This window comes from Patella vulgata, chromosome 9, assembly GCF_932274485.2.
Source record: "Patella vulgata chromosome 9, xgPatVulg1.2, whole genome shotgun sequence".
Taxonomy (NCBI): Eukaryota; Metazoa; Mollusca; class Gastropoda; family Patellidae; genus Patella; species Patella vulgata.
In genome coordinates, this window is record NC_065887.2 from 6,537,205 (window position 1) to 6,556,206 (window position 19,002).

At 37.9% G+C, this 19,002-nt stretch overlaps 2 long non-coding RNA genes across 2 annotated transcripts; both read right to left on the minus strand.

The window, feature by feature from the left end:
- Window positions 1-3,702: 3,702 nt before the first annotated feature.
- LOC126832064 (uncharacterized) lies at window positions 3,703-9,706 on the minus strand. The gene is made up of 3 exons (XR_007684536.2): window positions 9,598-9,706; window positions 7,728-7,912; window positions 3,703-5,275 (listed from the first exon to the last, which is right to left on the minus strand). It is a non-coding gene; the product is annotated as an uncharacterized LOC126832064 (long non-coding RNA).
- A 1,413-nt stretch (window positions 9,707-11,119) lies between these two features.
- On the minus strand, window positions 11,120-18,742 carry LOC130014314 (uncharacterized). The gene is made up of 3 exons (XR_008789267.1): window positions 18,624-18,742; window positions 15,364-15,563; window positions 11,120-12,445 (listed from the first exon to the last, which is right to left on the minus strand). It is a non-coding gene; the product is annotated as an uncharacterized LOC130014314 (long non-coding RNA).
- Between the last annotated feature and the right edge of the window lie 260 nt (window positions 18,743-19,002).

Genomic DNA, 19,002 nt, shown 5'->3' on the forward strand with positions numbered 1-19,002 from the left:
GCAGAACAGTAGGACGTTAAACCCCATTTCATTGTATTTGAGTCAACTGGCGTGGTTTCGAATCCCCAGCTTTATGTGACAAGAAGTAGGCTCGCCTGTCCAACCTCGTGGGTTTTCTCCGGGCCCCCCGGTTTCCTCCCACTGCTAAAGACCCCTACGCGCAAGCGAATTATTGAAATAAAATTAAAAAAACATGTTAGTCCCGAAATGACCTAGTTTGTGTCGAGTGGACGTTAAACCCCATTTCTCTCTCTCACGGTACCTCCGTTTTTCGTCCCATCCGAATTACTAGACACTGCTGAAAAAGGGGCAACTGCCTGAAAACCCTCGGCCAACACGAGAACTCCTGGTTAGCGAGCCAGCATCTTACTCACGGAACCATTTTTTTTTTCTAGGACCAGTCAAAGGACTGTGACGTCATCTTGGTAACTAAGGATGTTAGCTCCGATAAATAGTTGAAGCTCTACTTTTAATAAACGAGTTTCCCAAACTGGCAAAGGGTCAGGATAACGAAAGATATTTCATTCAAAAGAAGTTGGGCCTTTAAGCAAATGTCACCATGTCCATAAGGCTAAAAACACATTCAAATACGTTGGCCGAGAAAGTTCATCGGGCGTGGTCCCCCCCTTGTCAGTGGTGCAGGATGGAGGGCCTGGCAAGGGATGACGTATAGTCGTTCGGATGGAACGAAAATCGAGGTCTTGTGTACACATCTGGTTACACGTACAGAAACCCTTCTTCATTAGCACAGTCGTACCAGAACAGTAGGACGTTAAACCCAATTTCATTTTGATTTCACATGTTCAATTTGCATTATTATAAACAAACGTGGATCGTGACTCCCAATTATGATTAATACATTTTCTGAACTGACAATTCTTAAATTAATTTTATGGCCATAGACGCTTCATTTTAAGACTCTTTACCTCTCTTATAATGCTATCTGGCTGAAAAAAGTATGTGTGTGGGGGGGGGGGGGGTGAGAGAGAGAGAGAGAATTCACTCGACACAAACTAGGCCATTTCGGGACTAACATATGGCTCAATTTTATTTCAATAATTCGCATGCGCGTAGGGGTCTTTAGCAGTGAGAGGAAACCGGAGAAAATTCACGAGGTTGGGGACAGGTGATCCTACTTCTTGTCACGTACAACCGGGGAATCGAAACCACGCCAGTTGACTCAATGACAGACAAAGATACAACGCGGACGCGCTAACCATTCTGCCATCCAACCCCCCAGTAGATTTCGTACATGATTACATATAAGACTGGATAATCTAGCCAATGAAGTTGGTATTCTAAAATCTTGACAACCCATCCAGACTCATATTGTACAAGTGATCTTCCTGTTTTGTGTCTCGAATATTTCGTGGTTGAACAAATGGAAACAAGAATCGTGTTGGTTGTTGATATTTCTATATTCTACAAGTAATTACAGTTCGCAATTAATGTTAATAATCTTGGTTTAAAAAAAATGCTTAATAGCAGATAAACTCCAATATGGATACGGGAATTGACTTAAGAGGGGGGGGGTGCTATCCGAAATCTTTTATTCTGAAATGTTAAAGCTATTGAATTGAAAATAGTACAAGTAGTTAGGAAATGTAATAAACAAATGAAAACTAGAGTTTATCTAGCATATATTTGGCACTAATAAAGAGAAATGTCTCATTTTCGGACTGCTTATTCTTTAATGATGACCCAAAAACCAGACAGTTATTCTCTATAATTTTTTTATAGTTTCTTGGAATATGGTGTTTAAATATTTGCCTCATCACAATATTTTGTCTTAGAGAAATATTTTGATAACTTTTGAAATATTAAAGATAATTCAAATTGTTTTCTGTCTGATTCTGTGGTAGATATTAGTTTATATATCCAGCAAATTTGGGGGATATAGTTTTATTAGTTACAAAGATATAATGTACAGGGTGACACAAAAAAAACGTTCATCAATAAAAATCGAATAACTTCTAAAATGTTATTTAGATTAACACAAAAATTCAGCTACATTAGGTTGAGTCTATGTAGCAGACATCTTTTAAAGTTTCAAGTCTGTACCACAAAAACTCTTTGTTTAACTGGCGCTCACAAAATGTGCTCTAAATGAGTTCCCCGGTGCTGCAAGCACATTTGGATCCGGCGGGCAAAGTTCTCGATGACCCTCCCACATTCTTCCCTTGGGATCGCTTTTATTGCTGCTGTGATTGCTGCCTTCAGATCAGGGATAGTCTGGGGGTTGTTGCCATACACCCTGTCCTTAAGGTATCCCCACAGATAAAAATCTGGGGCGTTCAAGTCCGGTGAATGCGGCGACCACTCTGGGTCACACCTGCGGCTGATCAGTCGGTCAGGGAAACGCTGCTGTAGCCATGCCAATGATTCCTTTGAGGTGTGGGGGTGGCACCATCCTGCTGGAACCACAGGAGGTCCCTGACGACCCCTCTTCGTCGACCAAGTTTAGGTGATGAACGCTTTTTTTGTGTCACCCGGTACCTACATTTTTCATACTTTTTCCGAAAAAATGTGTTAACCCTGGCAACAACTTTTTTTTCTTTATTTTTAATGTTAGTTTTCCCTTGTTTATTACATTTCCTAACGACTTGCGCCATCTTCCATTCACCTGGCTCGCTAGCCTGGAGGTCGGGTGTTCGATCCCTGCATTGGCCGAGAAAGTTCATCCAGATTTTCCGGCGTGGTTCCCCCTTGTCAGTGATGCAGGACGGAGAGCTGTCTAGTCATTCGGATGAGACGAAAAACCGAGGTCCCGTGTACACATTGGCGTGCACGTAAAATATCCTTTGACAGTTGGAATTCGATATTAGAGTAGGTCGTAGTGCCGCTGTTCGGGCAAAATTTCCCTCATAGCACACTGTATGGCGTATGCCCGTCTTCATTAGCCCAGTTCGGAGCAAAACAGTAGGACGCTAAACCCCATTTCATTTCATTTCATTTCCATTCACCAGCTTTAGAATTTCAGAAAGCATTTTTCGGGTAGCCTCATCCCATAAACGTGTGTCTCCAAATATCCAAATACATGTACATAAAGTTTGTCCGTAGGAATATGATCTGAAGTTGATCTCCTAAATGTTTTCCATGACTGACTCGTTTTGGTCTATAATATGGAGAACTATGGCATTAATCTTATAATCTATCATTATATAAACAAACAATATGGTAATTAAAACGATTTAGCTAACAGATATATAAAAAGTATAAAGAAAAAAGGTACTGGAGACAGGCGATTATACCCCCGTCAGACCGGGGTGGCGTCCTTACTGCGTTGCTACGGCGATGGAAATTGGTTTTAGAGCGCGTCAAGATCGCCATAAGCGTGGTAGAAACGCCAGCTATCGGTGCTGTGGTCGCCAATGATCGCCTAGTCATGGCGTTTGTTTTGAACATGCTCAAGGTTCTGCGATCTGAACTAGAAAGCTATGAGAATGCGACTTTTTTCAAGTTTATAATTTCTGGGACATTTGTTCGTGTTGTGCTCACGTTTGCCGGCGACCTTGTGCATTTTCTGGTCGCCGTACGGTCGCAGCAGCGCTGTGAGGACGCCACCCCGGTCTGACGGGGGCATTAGGGAGATATAAGACAACATGAAATACAATAAGAAACGATAAAAATGGCTAATTAAAGGAGCTACACCTCTAACTCAATATTTTTCATAATATTCCAAATTAAAAACACGAATTACAATTAAATCTTGATCCATTTTAATAATATTAATGTTATCTTGCCGTGAAAGTATTGGACCCCAATATTCAATTTTATGACACAGTGAACATTTTAAAATCAGTACACGAGTCGTGTACTCTATGGTTTCGGATGCCATTTGTAATTAACAAAGAAAAAGCAACGAAGAAGTAATTAGTTGATTCACAAACAACAAAATAGTTTTTTTTATAAATTTGTAGAATGCACTAAGCAGGCGTAAACATTATCGTTCAATTTGGACTTATAAGATATTTCACAGAACATAATTGATTAGAAATTATAATATATTCATTCATATTACATTAATGTGTGTTTTATACTTATTTTCGTCTATTTTAAGGTTGCAAATAATAGAGCCATATGCCCTTTAAGATCCATAATGATCTATTAAAATAATGACCACCGAATTAAAGATACATTATGGGAGATTAGATAAAGAGCTGGCAGTTCTCACTATAATAGTTAAAAGCTAGATAATGTAAAGGCAAGTTGCTGAAAATTTCATTCAAATTGATCCACTATGAACCGAGAACTAAGCGGCTAGCCTTGATCATCATTACTAAAGTCAGTACGATAAACACCATAGTCTCGATTATCCATTTAATCGTTAAATCGTGAAGGAAAGTTATGCATTAAATCGGCTCATAATCCACTAAAGTTCGCAGGCTAGCGCTGCCATCTAGAGTTGATTATGGTCTGGATAGGTTAATTAATGTCTAATTAATAATTTAGATAACATTTCAGGCCTAAAGAAAGGCCTGCAAAAGACAGATTCAGCTCTTGCATAATGTATGTTTAAGTAACACTGTTACTAATGGGCCGAGTTCACAGACCGTGAGAATAATAATTGTCTGGATTAACTGAAATTAGCCCTTCAACAATATTTAGAGAATATGTTAGAGACTACAGTTCGATAGGCCAATATATCCAGTCGACTTTGAAATTTTTATTCACCCTTCCACAATATTCAGAGAATATTTGTCTGGATGTTAGAGACTATACGCTATAGGTCGATAGGCCACTGCATAGTTTTTACTCGTCCTTCCACAATATTCATTGAATGTTTGTCTGGATGTTAGAGACTATACGCTATAGGTCGATAAGCCACTGCAATATTTATATATATATATCCAGTCAACTTTGACGTTAGTTTTTATTCGGCCATGTACAATATTCAGAGAATATTTGTCTGGAGGTTAGAGACTATAGGTCGATAGGCCATTGTAATATTCATATATATCCAGTTGACTTTGAAGTTAGTTTATATGCATAACATGTTAGTAACAAAAAACAAAATCATGCTAAATATTAATATAAAAATGCATAGACCTTAGTCATGGATACAATCCCAAACCCCCCGGCGATAGCAGGAACTCGCTGACCTTGTTGAAAAAGTCGAACCCAAATATCGTCTCGCCGCATTGTAGTATACATTTGCGTTAGAAATGCAACTCGAGCGGGTCGAACCTCCACTATAAGAAGAATAACAATAATTCCTCATATTTGTGAGCAACATTCGATCGCAGCTTGACCTTGACACGTCACGTGTATATCCCTGAAAATATAAATCATAATCAATATTTACACATTGATCAGCAACATTAAACATACAAGGACAGCTGTCTAGTCCTTCGGATGAGACGAAAAACCGAGGTCCCGTGTATACACGTAAAAGATCCCTTTGCAGTTTGAATTCGATACAAGAGTAGGCGATAGTGCCGCTGCCCGGCCAAAATTTCCCTCATAGCACACTGTATGGCGTATGCCCGTCTTCATTAGCCCAGTATAGGAGCAGAACAGTAGGACGTTAAACCCCATTTCATTTCATTTCACCTCGTAATATTCGATACCTCAGAAAGCTGATTTGAAGAGATGCCTTGTACTCTGAAGATCAGGTTATTGCAACAGTCTTTGAGGAAATTAGATTATCACCCAATAATACATTCTACAGTAGATATCGCTTGTGTGATTATATTTCATAATCTACTTATTAAAAGTAACTTTTTTTTTTATTAAAAATGAACTATTGTTATTCAAATGTCCTTGATGGCAACACTGTGCCAATATAAAGGACTTTGCAATGGTTGAATTGCTGTCAAAAAATGATGTATCAATACGCCATAATGTTATCAGATTCATTAAAAGTGAAATCTTCAGCAAAGAATTATATTTATTTATTTGTGCATGTAAGAAAGGATTGGGTGATAAATAAAATCTCCTACTCGTCTTTTTTGATATCAAAGAATATCCCCACTCGTCGATAAAGAAACAAAAAGATTCGGAAGAGCCTCGGATTTTTTTTTTAATTTATCGACATGTGTTGATATTTTTTTATATCAAAAAAGACGATTAGTAGAATCTCTATATAGTCCTACAGAAGAGCGCATCTTCCATGGCAATTGCGTGTTAGTTTTATTTTAGAATGGATGCCATATTTGAAGATACATTATGGGAGATTAGATAAAGAGCTGGCGGTTCTAATTATATTAGTTAAAAATTAGATAATGTAAAGGGAATTTGCTGAAAATTTCAGTTAAATTGATCCACCCTGAACCGAGATTTTAGCGATTGAATTTTCGGCCTAGCCTCGATCATCATTACTAAAGTCGGTGCGATAAAAAAAACAGCCTCGATTATCCATTTCATGATTTAATCATGAATGGAAGTCGAACAGCAAATCGGAACCTAATCCAATAAACATCGCATAAACTTATGGTCTGGATAAGTTAATTAATGTCTAATTAATAATTTAGATAACATTTCAGGCATATAGAAATCCTGCAATAGGCAGATTTAGCTCTTGCATAATGTATGTTTAACAAAGTTCGGAATATGAATATGTGTTTTGGAGATGAGAATAGAAACTGTAAATATTCTACAAGAAGGCATGGGTTTTCGGATATTAGCATGGCCTGCAAATGTGGAAAGGGTAAACATAGGATGTTTAGATCTATTTCATGGTGCCTTCAAATAGACGAAAATGAATTGCTAATCAGTTATATTCGGTGAAATATGCAGTTCAAATGCGCCCGGTTAGTCAAATTATTTACATTTTCCTTTTGTCGTTTGTGGGTCAGACAATTTTATTTCTCCTACATTGACTTTTGTGCACCTAAGTTATATTTTATAGCCCGGCTTTCATTAGTTAATGAGGGGATCACGTGGTTAAGTGGGTAAGGCGCTGGCTCGCTAGCCTGGAGGTCGGGTGTTCGATCCCTGCATTGGCCGAGAAAGTTCACCTCGATTTTCCGGCGTGGTTTCCCCCTTGTCAGTGATGCAGAACGGAGGGCCTGACAAGGACAGCTGCCTAGTCGTTCGGATGGGACGAAAAACCGAGGTCCCGTGTACACATTGGCGTGCACGTAAAAGATCCCTTGGCAGTTGTAATTCGATATAAGAGTCGGCCGTAGCGCCGCTGCCCGGGCAAAATTTCCCTCATAGCACACTGTATGGCGTATGCCCGTCTTCATTAGCCCAGTATAGGAGTAGAACAGTAGGACGTTAAACCCCATTTCATTTCATTTCATTAGTTAATGAATGTTAACGAATGAAGCGTGCTATAAATGACTTGTAACATTGACACCTGCTTAACATGCTTGTTATTTAACACAAAACCCACCCCACATATCTATATGACTTCTACTAAAACTGGCGTAAATCAGCAAAAGTGTGCAATAAAATTGAACATGTCTAGTTATTGCACGGTTAAGCTCCACCCAATCTACTAGAGGAAAAAAATCTACTTATTCAACGAAAAGAACAAAGGAAGATTTCCCGCCCATGCTGCAATTAGAAATAGCGCTCGGGATCATAGCGATATCGGACAAGGGAACTGGTTTTAAACTGTTCTTTGTGTATTAAATGTTGGCTATCAGGTGCCCCTAGTTGCTCGGTAAGATAATAAATTCAATATTGATTTAAATGGATCCATATTGAATTCTAATTCGTGTTTTTAATATAACATTAAAATAAGAGTTTGATCTATATTTAATTAGACTGTAACTTACACATGCATAGCAGAGGTCGTGTTTATCACATGCTTGTCGGAAACGGTATTTGAAAGGCATGTTGTAAGGGTCGCTACATCCGTCGTGACTGTAAGTCCACGTGCCGCATCTGATCTCCCCTTCTACAACTCCGACCATAAGAAGGCTGAACATGCAAAATATGATGATTAATTCTACTTTCATTTCTGTTAAAAAACAACAACAAATAGTTATTTTGTATGATCAGTCTTGTTTGGAGGCTGGTGGGTGGGGGGGGGGGGCTGCTCTGTAGGTAAAGCCCTGTCTCATTATATACTATGATGAACAAGTTTGGTTTAATATCAAGTATCGTGCCTTGATCTTCCAGAAGGTAATAGATGATGTTTTGTTGCAGTATCACTTTCTGGTGGTGTTATATTCAAACGGACACTGCATGGCTCGCTAGCCTGGAAGTCGGGTGTTCGATCCCTGCATTGGCCAAGAAAGTTCATACAGATTTTCCGGCGTGGTTCCCCCTTTTGTGGGTCAGACAATTTTATTTCTCCTACATTGACTTTTGTGCATCTAAGTTATATTTTATAGCCCGGCTTTCATTAGTTAATGAGGGGATCACGTGGTTAAATGGGTAAGGCGCTGGCTCGCTAGCCTGGAGGTTGGGTGTTCGATCCCTGCATTGGCCGAGAAAGTTCATCTCGATTTTCCGGCGTGGTTTCCCCTTGTCAGTGATGCAGGACGGAGGGCCTGACAAGGACAGATGTCTAGTCATTCGGATGAGACGAAAAACCGAGGTCACGTGCACATGTGTACACGGGACATCAGTGTTTCGTCCCATCTGAACGACTAGACAGCTTTCCTTGTCAGGCCCTCCGTCCTGCATCTCTAACAAGGGCGAATCATGCCGGAAAATCTGGATGAACTTTCTCGGCCAATGCAGGAATTAACATTAGGACCATCCTCTTGCACAAGCAATTGTAATTTTCATGTAGTGCCATACCCTGTTAGTTAAAAGAATAACGAATTTGACCTGTATTTTATGGTAAAGCTATTCAAAGAGATTGTCAGATATTTAGACATGGGCGCTATTGTCCACAAACACGTCACATACCTTCTGTCGAGAATTCAAGTAAAGAAATGAAATGAAATGAAATGGGGTTTAACGTCCTACTGTTCTGCTCCTAACCTGGGCCAATGAAGACGGGCATACGCCATACAGTGTGCTATGAGGGAAATTTTGCCCGGGCAGCGGCACTACGGCCTACTCTTATATCGAATTCCAACTGCCAAGGGATCTTTTACGTGCACGCCAATGTGTACACGGGACCTCGGTTTTTTGTCCCATCCGAACGACTAGACAGCTTTCCTTGTCAGCCCCTCCGTCCTGCATCACTGACAAGGGAGAACCACGCCGGAAAATCTGGATGAACTTTCTCGGCCAATGCAGGGATCGAACACCCGACCTCCAGGCTAGCGAGCTAGCGTCTTATCCACTTAGCCACGTGATCCCCTTCAAGTAAAGAAGAAGAAGACAATTTGTATGTACCAGTAAATGTTATATATGCTCAACTGAATCTACGCGATAATAACCAAAATTAATATTCAACTTTGATTTATAAATAGGATAATATGGCCAAAGTACTCCTTTAATTTACTCATTGACTGTAATACTAATTCTCGCCTCTTTTCTAAGGTCAACCTATTAACTATCTTATCCTTCCGCCTGTATGTTAGGCCCTACACTGCCGAAATGTACAGATTGGAGATAACTAGAACCTATACAGTACAAACCCAAGTCAATTATTAGAAATGGAACAAGTATACCGTGACTCAGCGAATTAAAAGAAATAGAATAAGTACTACCGTGACTCAGTCAATAAAATATATTAAATATTACCTTGAGTTCTGTCGAGAATCCCAGTCATTCATCAAACACGTGATATATAATCAGCTATACCGCAAGTGATGCAAAATTCTAGTTCCAGACCATTTTTATACGTTCCCCAACTTGATTACGTGATGGTTAAATTAATACATTTTATTTTCCGTTTCTGGAATCTAAAATGACGAGCCAATCAGCTGCCCCCTTCTACAATAACGAACCAATCAGCTGTCGCCTTCTAGAACATACCATGCCGCTATTTATATATTTGGGAAGTTTAAATATCGAATTGTTCCTGGTTGGTGTTTTAACATTTCCGTGTAGTACTTAAAGATATTCAAGAGCTAGATCAGCCTATTAAAGGTCTTTACTGCATTTATTAACTTGCCAAAACCATAATCAACAAAACATTAAAGTGCTACTATATGGATCGGAAACACTATCATACAACGAAAACGTGTCAGTATTTAACGAGGTCCATAATTTTTTTGAACAACCCGAAAGATTTAGATTTTAAAAATAGCTGATTTTAATTATTTCAAATTTATGTTTACATGTAAATATTTTCATTGGGTTATATGTATATATATAATTTTCATTTATCTATTCTTTTTACTTCTTTATTTTCAAAATATTGTAATATTATGTAATTTATTGTAACCGGGAGAGGGGTTTATATACGCTTTGCCTGTTCCCCAATCCCCTCAGTTTTCTGAATAAATATCGTTTATATAAAAAAAAATAATCAACCCTCGATATGATTGGATGCTCGAGATGTTCAAAGAATTTAAACACGGTTGACGGTTAATGATTTAATGAATAATCGAGCCTCTGCTTACTAATTGAACAAAGGTAGCAATGTCAATCGAAATTCCGCTTCTCTTCAAATATTCCTAACATCACTCCGAATGAAGTAGATTGACTGACATTTTCAACATATGGGGGGGGGGGGGGCGGTGTCTATGTGGGTAAGGCGCTGGCTCGCGAGCCTGGAGGTCGGGTGTTCGATCTCTGCATTTGCCGAGAAAGTTCATCTGGATTTTCCGACGTGGTTTCCCCTTGTCAGTGGTGCAAAACGGACGGCCTGACAAGGACAGCTGTCTAGTCATTCAGATGGCACGAAAAACCCGAAGTCCCGTATACACATTGCCGTGCACGTAAAAGATCCCTTGACAGTGGGAATTCGATATAAGAGTAGGCCGTAGTGCCGCTGTCCGAGCAAAATTTCCCTTATAACACACTGTATGGCGTGTGCCTGTCTGTATTAGCCCAGTTCGCAGCAGAACAGTAGGAGGTTAAACCCCATTTCATTATAGCGATAACTGGCAGCTCTTTATCTAAATCTGATGTAAGAAGACTGATACTATACTATATAGTAGTATTACTGTATTCATATAATCCTTGATTCCTTCTCATCCCTCTGGCGCTAGGATAAGGTGGAGGGGGGGGGGTTATAACCCTATACGTATTTCTGGCATTCTCGGATGTAATATGCATTGTTTAAAGGATTGTCAACAAGTAAATAAAGACACTAAAATCAACATAATTTATTTATTATTTAACACTAAACTAGAGTATTTGAACGCCACATCTTCCCTATTATAATATTTCTGGGAACACTCCTGATTTGACCAATTAGCGGTCTTGGGAATATCTGAAATAGGACATCCAGAATCCAAGGATGCAGAAGAAGATGCTGATCTTACGGGATGGGCTTTAAATTTATCCTCGCCTACACCAGATAATTCAAAGTTTCTTTAACCCACCTGGATATAGTGCTAGAAGCAACAGATCTAAAGTTTAAAGAAGAAACAAATAATTGCTGAGCTTTTTTTTACGCTCTGTACGTCAAATATAATCTTTGAGAATATAACAAGGACAGATTTTCTCATTCTTGTAATATGGTAATTTAATCAAGTATTATCCAAAGCATTTCAGTCGAAAGAGCAACTAGTCTTACACCGCTGTGCTGTAGACCGTCTCAGACAACAAACGGGCTTCGCTGTACGGGTCACGTGTCCATGCTCCTGATGAAGGTCAATGCTGCTGCTGGAAGTTAGTCGTCCATTATCATTACGTTGTGGTTTGAGTCGCGCAGAGGGATACCCAGAAATATGGGTAATTTTATTCTCCGCTCCCGTTGCCCCAGCAAATCTGTTTACTGTGAGGTTAAAGGTTAAAATCCAACGAAGATAGGTAACTTATACCATGCTTTAAATGAACAAGTGGCTAACGGCAAGCCGGTCACCCCAAAAGAATTCAAAATTTCTATATTATGAAGATAGCGGAATGGGGGACAGGGTACACAGTATGTCGTCATCGCTACAATCTTGGAATGGTGGCGTCAAAATAAAGCCGAAGTCAGTCGATCGATGCGTGATTGCCAAAGGAAAACTATTGCCAAGTTTCAAGTTCATCTTACTTGAATTAGTGAAGCTTTTGGGCCTTTTTCGAAGATGAACAAGAACAAGCTGCGTCAAAAAATATTGAAACTTTTAACAAAGATAAGCTATAACTATAACAGTTTTATATCCTAAAACAACCAGTCTTACATTATAATTCATATCCTTGCGGTATTATACATCCAGGCGACATTGCAATGTAGTTGTTATGTATGTGATCTCCAGGAAACTTCCTTGCCATGTATACAAGACGAAACCCAATTCCTTGAGCACCAACTCTTATGACGTGATGAAAAACTCAAAGCACCAAATCCGTTAACCGCACCGTAGTATACATTTGCGTTTGCAATGCAATTGGAGCGCCATATAGTCCGGCTACTAGTAGAAGAATAACATATATGCCTCATATTGTAGAGAAATTTTCGATCGCACCTTGACCTTGACACCCCACGTGTATATCCCTGAAAATATAAATCATAATATTTAAACATTGATTAATTGAACGACATATCACCAACATTTAATTTATCATACTTTCACTGTCGTAATATTGGATACCCCAGAAAGCTAATTTCAGGAAATGTCTTGCACTCTGAAGGTCAGGTTATTATTTTTCTCGTTCATCTCTTGCAAACTGAGACTGTATCTTGAATGGATGGATATGTGTTTTGAAGATGAGGACAGAAACTAACAAGCGGCTGCCATACAAGAGATAGACAGCGAACACGCTCAAAAAAGGAACATATGTTGGGTTTTTTTTGTAGAATCAGCGGCCATAATCCAGAAATTACGTCCAATATGCATGAATATCTACAGGAACCTAGATCTTCGGTATATAAACATATTTTAAGTTTCGCCAAAATCAGATAAAAATTGTGACCTCTAGAGGGTCCACAACCTTGGTATTTCATACCTTTACACTATTTGTGTACAAGGCGCGGCCATTTTGTCGGGCATGTTTCAATCTGATATTTATGAAATTCAAACTTTACCATCATTATGGTGTAACGGTGATACATTTAATCGGTTTCTAAAATCGATAAAAATTGTGACATCCAGAGGGTCCACAGTTTAAAAACGCGAATTGTCGTACAATCAAGACCATAATCCAGGAAGTTACGGTTTGATATGCACAATAAGGGAAAGGAACCGAGATCTTGGGGAAACAAACATATATTTTAAGTTTCATAAAAATCTGATAAAACTTTTATATTACATACTTTTGCACTATTTGCGTAGACGGGACCGTCATTTTGTGAGGCAGTTTCGGTCCGATTTTCACGAAATTCGAACTCAACCGTTATTAGGGTGTAAAGGTGATACATGTAAACGTTTTTGTTGTTTTTTTAAATCGAATAAACATGGTGGCCACTATAGAGTCCACAAGCTAAAAACTTGATTTTTCGTACAACCAAAAAATCTTTGTGATATAATCATAACTTTAAAGTTTCATCAAAACTGGCCCAAGATTGTGGCCTCAAGAGTGTCCACAACCTTGAAATTTTTGAACTATTTGCGTTCGAGGGACAGCCATTTTGTTCGGCAATTTTGGTCAGACTTTCACGAAATTTGAAGTCATTAGGGTGTAATGGTGATATATCAAACAGTTCTTTTAATCCGATAGAAATTATGAACACCAGAGGGACCACAAACTAAAAACGCGATTTTTTTTGGGTACAATCAAGAGCAGTAACTCAGGATGTTATGTTCCGATATGCGCGAATATCGACAGAAACCAAGATCTGTGGGTAATAAACATGTATTTCTAGTTTAATCAATATCGGATCAAAATTGTGACCTCTAGGGGGTTCACAACCTTTGTGTCCGGCGGTTTTAGTCCGATTTTCACGAAATTCGAAATGAACCAACATTACGGTATAACGGTGATATACTCGAACGGTTGTTTAAATCGGATAATAATTGTGACTTCTAGAGGGACAAGCTAAAAACGTGATTTTTCCTATAATCAGGGGTCACATAATTCAGGAAGATCAATATGCGCGAATATCGAAAGGAACCAAGATCTTTGGGTTATAATCATTAAAATCAGATGAAAATGTAACTTCTAGGAGTGTCCTTGATTTTTTGTACAATCAGGGACAATAATCCATGAAGTTATGGTCCGATACATGCCACTATCGAAAGGAAGTGAGATTGTTGAGAGATAGACCTACATTTCAAGTTCCATCAAAATCGGATACAAATTGTGACCTATAGGTTGTCCACAAACAAAGTTATTGCCATTTCGTGCTGTTACAGGTATTGTGCTGTTTTTGTCGCTCTATTGTAGTCCACTCGACACAAATTAGGTCATTTCGGGACTAACACATGGTTCAATTTTATTTCAATATTTCGCATGCGCGTAGGGGTCTTTAGTAGTGGGAGGAAACCGGAGGACCCGGAGAAAACCCACGAGGTTGGACAGGTGACCCTGCTCATTGTCACGTACAACCGGGGAATCGAAACCACGCCCATTGACTCAATGACAGACTTAATGATAGAGAACGCACGCTTCGGCCATCCAACCCCCCAAAAGTAAAAGACTGTCTACAAACTATTACTTCATAGCAGAAAAAGCACCGATAGTAATGAGATTTCAATCGAATACTAGTACAAGCGGTTGCCAGGAGAGATACGCCCACATTTTGCAAGAGATGGATAGAGAACAAGCTAAAAACAAAAGCGATTTTTCATACAATCAAGGGCCATAATCCAGAAATGAGCCATTTTGGTCAGACATTCACGAAATTTGAACTCATTAGGGTGTAATGGTGATATAATCAGACGTTGTTTTCAATCGCATAGAAATAATGAACTCCAGAGGGACCACAAGCTAAAAACGCGCAATTATCAAAGGGACTGAGATCTGTGAGATATAAAGATATATTTTAAGTTTGATCATAATCGGATAAATATTGTGACCTCTAGAGTGTCCACAACCTTCGTATTACATGCGTTTACACAATTTGCGTACAAAGAACGGACATTTTGTCCGGAAGTTTCGTTTCGATTTTCTCGAAATTCAAATTCAACCTTCATTACGCTGTTATACTTGTACTCATACTCTTCTGTCCCAATATCAGTTTATCATTTGTAGCCAGTAACTGAGCCATTTTTTACGATTTTTTTCCTAGGTAAGAAATTATTGCGTCATAACTTTTCATGTGCATGCCGCTCCGGTGTATAGTTCACTCGAACGTATTTATTGTTGTTACCAATCAGGTGTGTTCAATATAACACGTGAACAGTCCGAATTGAACAGCAGTCATTTGTGCCTGGTTAGTCGTGTTAATCCCATTTTCGTATCGAATATTATGGTTAATATTAAAATAAGAGTCTGATCTATATGTTAATGTAATGTAATTAGACTGTTACTTACACATGAATAGCAGAGATCGTGTTTATCACATGCTGGCTGAAAACGGCGCTTGTAAGGAAAGTTGAAAGGGTCGCTGCATCCGTCGTAACTATACGAATAATACGTAAAAAAATCTTCCTTGCAAATAATCCTGCCTTCTACAAATCCGACCACAAGAAAGGTTAATAGGCAAGATGTGATGATTAGCTCTACTTTCATTTCTGTTTTTAAAAAAAGAGATATTTTTATTAAATATATTATTCGAAGACCGTCATTGTATAGATTCTTCGTTAAAGGCTCGTGGGTGTGGACGGGGGCATGGCTGCTCACTACATATTGCTCATAATATTATGTTCATTACAGACCCCAGTCAATATCGCTTTGTATGTTGCTTATAATATTATTTTTACTAATGAAAAGTTATATAAGTATTTAACCATAGATCAACCCCACTGCAAATTATGTAATAGTCATGGTATTGAAAATATGGAACATTTATTTATATCATGTCCTAGTATTCAAACAGTTGTAGACGGTATAAGGTCTATTTTAATAGATTTTCACCCTGATGGCTTCAGCCAAACAGGGTTAGATCTCTTTCACAAGGTCACGAGATGTTAACAGGTTAGGGCGCGTGATTGTTGCGGAGGATTGTGGGTTAACGTAAGGCTATGTCTTGGGTTAGGTTTAAGAATTATATTACATATTGAGAATATCGACTATCATTCCAAGATGGCAGGAAATGTCTTAAAATGTCAAATATCTCCGAAAGGAAGCGTGTTAGACCATGTAGGGTTAATGTGCCAGTTATCGGCCGCTTAAGTAAAAATCTGTCTTTGAATAGTAATTACTAGTCTTAACCCGCAAATCCGATTTTGGAAGACTTCGTATTTTTATAAGCAAGTACCCTAGATAGAAAAACACGAAAATTAACTGGTTTATTTCCAATGAGGTCCTTTAGTAGCAGATCGGGTCATGTCATCACTAGAGGGCATGTTCTCAACAAAATGGTATAATGAAATGAAAATGATATATGTTATAAAAATAAAAAATATGAATTAAGAATTGCGGCAATAAAATGGCGCTGTCATCAGTATCTGAGGTTACAGTCAGCAGGAATGCTTGTAGTTATAAAATTACCATAGCAAAGAAAAAACAAAGGTCCTAGAATGCTACCCCGAGGGACACCGCATGTTACATAAAACTGTACCTCAGCCATTCAACACACATTTTATCAAATTTTAATGATATCAAGTAAAATAAAAATGTACCTCAAATATTCAATAAATAAATAAAATGATGTTAAAAAAATACACAAATTTTAAAAATACTGTAAATAAATAAGAGAGGAATGTAAAAGTATTGGAAATAGGTTTTTTTTTTATTAAAATAACAAATACAAGTGTTTGATAGATTTTATGTAATAATTCGTGTTGAATGGTTGAGATACATTTTTATTTTACTTCATATGATTTAATTATCTTGTATTTATTTAAAGTATTTATTTCTTCTTAGGAGATTTTAAATATCTTATAAAGGTCAATATAATACGCTGTTCAATTTTATAGATTTTATGTAATTATTGTTCATGTATGTTGAATAAAACACCTTGTGGTATCAGATAGCAAGTTTAGTCCGTTAATTGATGTACATGTACATCATGAATTTTCATTTACGGTAACAAATTCCATTCCTAAATTTGGAATATTGGCTGAGGGCAGCTATGAACCGGTCTGCGCGGGCGTCAGTTTACAATGGCCGCCAGATTTGAATGAATGTTGTTTATGTTTTTCTAGCGCACAATTCTACATGAAAATAGTGTTGGATTATTATAAATTTGTGTCGGTTGTGGCAGAAAATGATTTCTTGTGGTATTCAAAGAAGAATCGCGGCGCAAAACAGACGGTAAGGATTCTAAAATAGCCTTAGACCCGAGATGGGGCAAAGCCTTATTTTCATACTAGTTGTCATTAAGTCTCACCAGTAACGAAGAGAGCAGGCAGGGCAGGTTCTCATATTTTCGTTACTAAAGTAACTACAATATTCACAACTTGAAAACATTTCTCCCGATCGGCAAAAGTTCGAAGAGAGCAGACAGGGCATGCTCTCATATTTTCGTTACTAAAGAAACTACAATATTGGCAGCTTGAACACATTTCCCCCGATCGGCAAAAGTTCTCAGTTTAAACTATTTATATATACATTATGGGAGATTAGATAAAGAGCTGGCAGTTCGCACTATAATAGTTAAAAATTAGATAATGTAGAGGCAATTTGCTGAAAATTTCAGTCAAATTGATTCACTATGAATCGAGAATTAAGCGATTGAAATTTCGGCCTAGCCTCGATCATCGGTACGATAAAAAACATAGTCTCGATTATACATTATGATTAAATCATGAATGAAAGTTGAGCGGCAAATCGAATTAAATCCAATAAATATCGCAGGCTAGCTTTGACATTGAGAGTTGATTATGGTCTGGATAAGTTAATGCCTAATTAATAATTTAGATAGCATTTCAGGCCTACAGAAAGACCTGCAATAGACAGATTTAGCTCTTGCATAATGTATGTTAATTAATGTCTAATTAATAATTTATATAACATGTTAGGCCTAAAGTAAGAACTGCAATAGGCAGATTTAGCTCTTACATAATGCATTGTTTAATTATATAGATGTTGAAACCGTACATTAGCTTTTGTCTTTGCAAATTTTCGATCATGGCTGAAAATTCAAAAGTTGCAACTTTATTTCAGAATTTTTCTGGGGGAATAAGTGGACTGTCTACAACTTTGATATTTCCAATTTAGTTGAATCTTTTTCGGGGGAACCTAAAACTTTTAAACCCTGGATAAAGAGAATTGAAAAATATTTGTTTTTGGCCGAAATTGCTACAGATCAGGTAAAAATGTTATAAAATGGTCACTAAAACCATACGAGATCACGTCGTTTTGACAATTTTTTTCTGACAAATCAGAAATAATTTGTTAAAAAATTATATAGTGTAGATATATATTTGTATATATCAGTAAATGTTATTTATAAATGTCTGGTCTTTCGGATGGGCTGGAAAACCGAAGTCCCGTGTGCACATTGGTGAGCTCGTAAAAGATCCCTTGGCAGTTAGAATTCGATATATACGTAGGCTATAGCGCCGCTGCCCGGGCAATATTTATATTATTAACTCGTATCGTGTACACGACAAACCCCAGTCAATAAATTAAAATACATTAAGTACTACCTTGACTCATACAATAAAATTAAATATATTAAGTACTACCTTGAGTTCTGTCGAGAAACCAAGTCATTCATCAAATATTTGATATATAATCAGCTTTACCGCAAGTGATGCAACATTCTAGTTCCAGGCTAATTTTATACGTTCCAAAACTGATTACGTGACGGTTAAAATAATACATTTTATCTTCCGTTTCTGGAATCTAAAATAACGAGCCAATCAACCGCCTTCTTCTGGATCATACCATGCCGCCATTTATATATTTGGGCAGTTTAAATATCGAACAGTTCCTGGTTGGCGTTTTAACATTTCCGTGTAGTAGTTAAACATACATTATACAAGAACTAAATCAGCCTATAGTGGGTCTTTCTTTAGACTTTAAATGTTATATAAACAATTAATTAGCAAGTAATACCTTGCC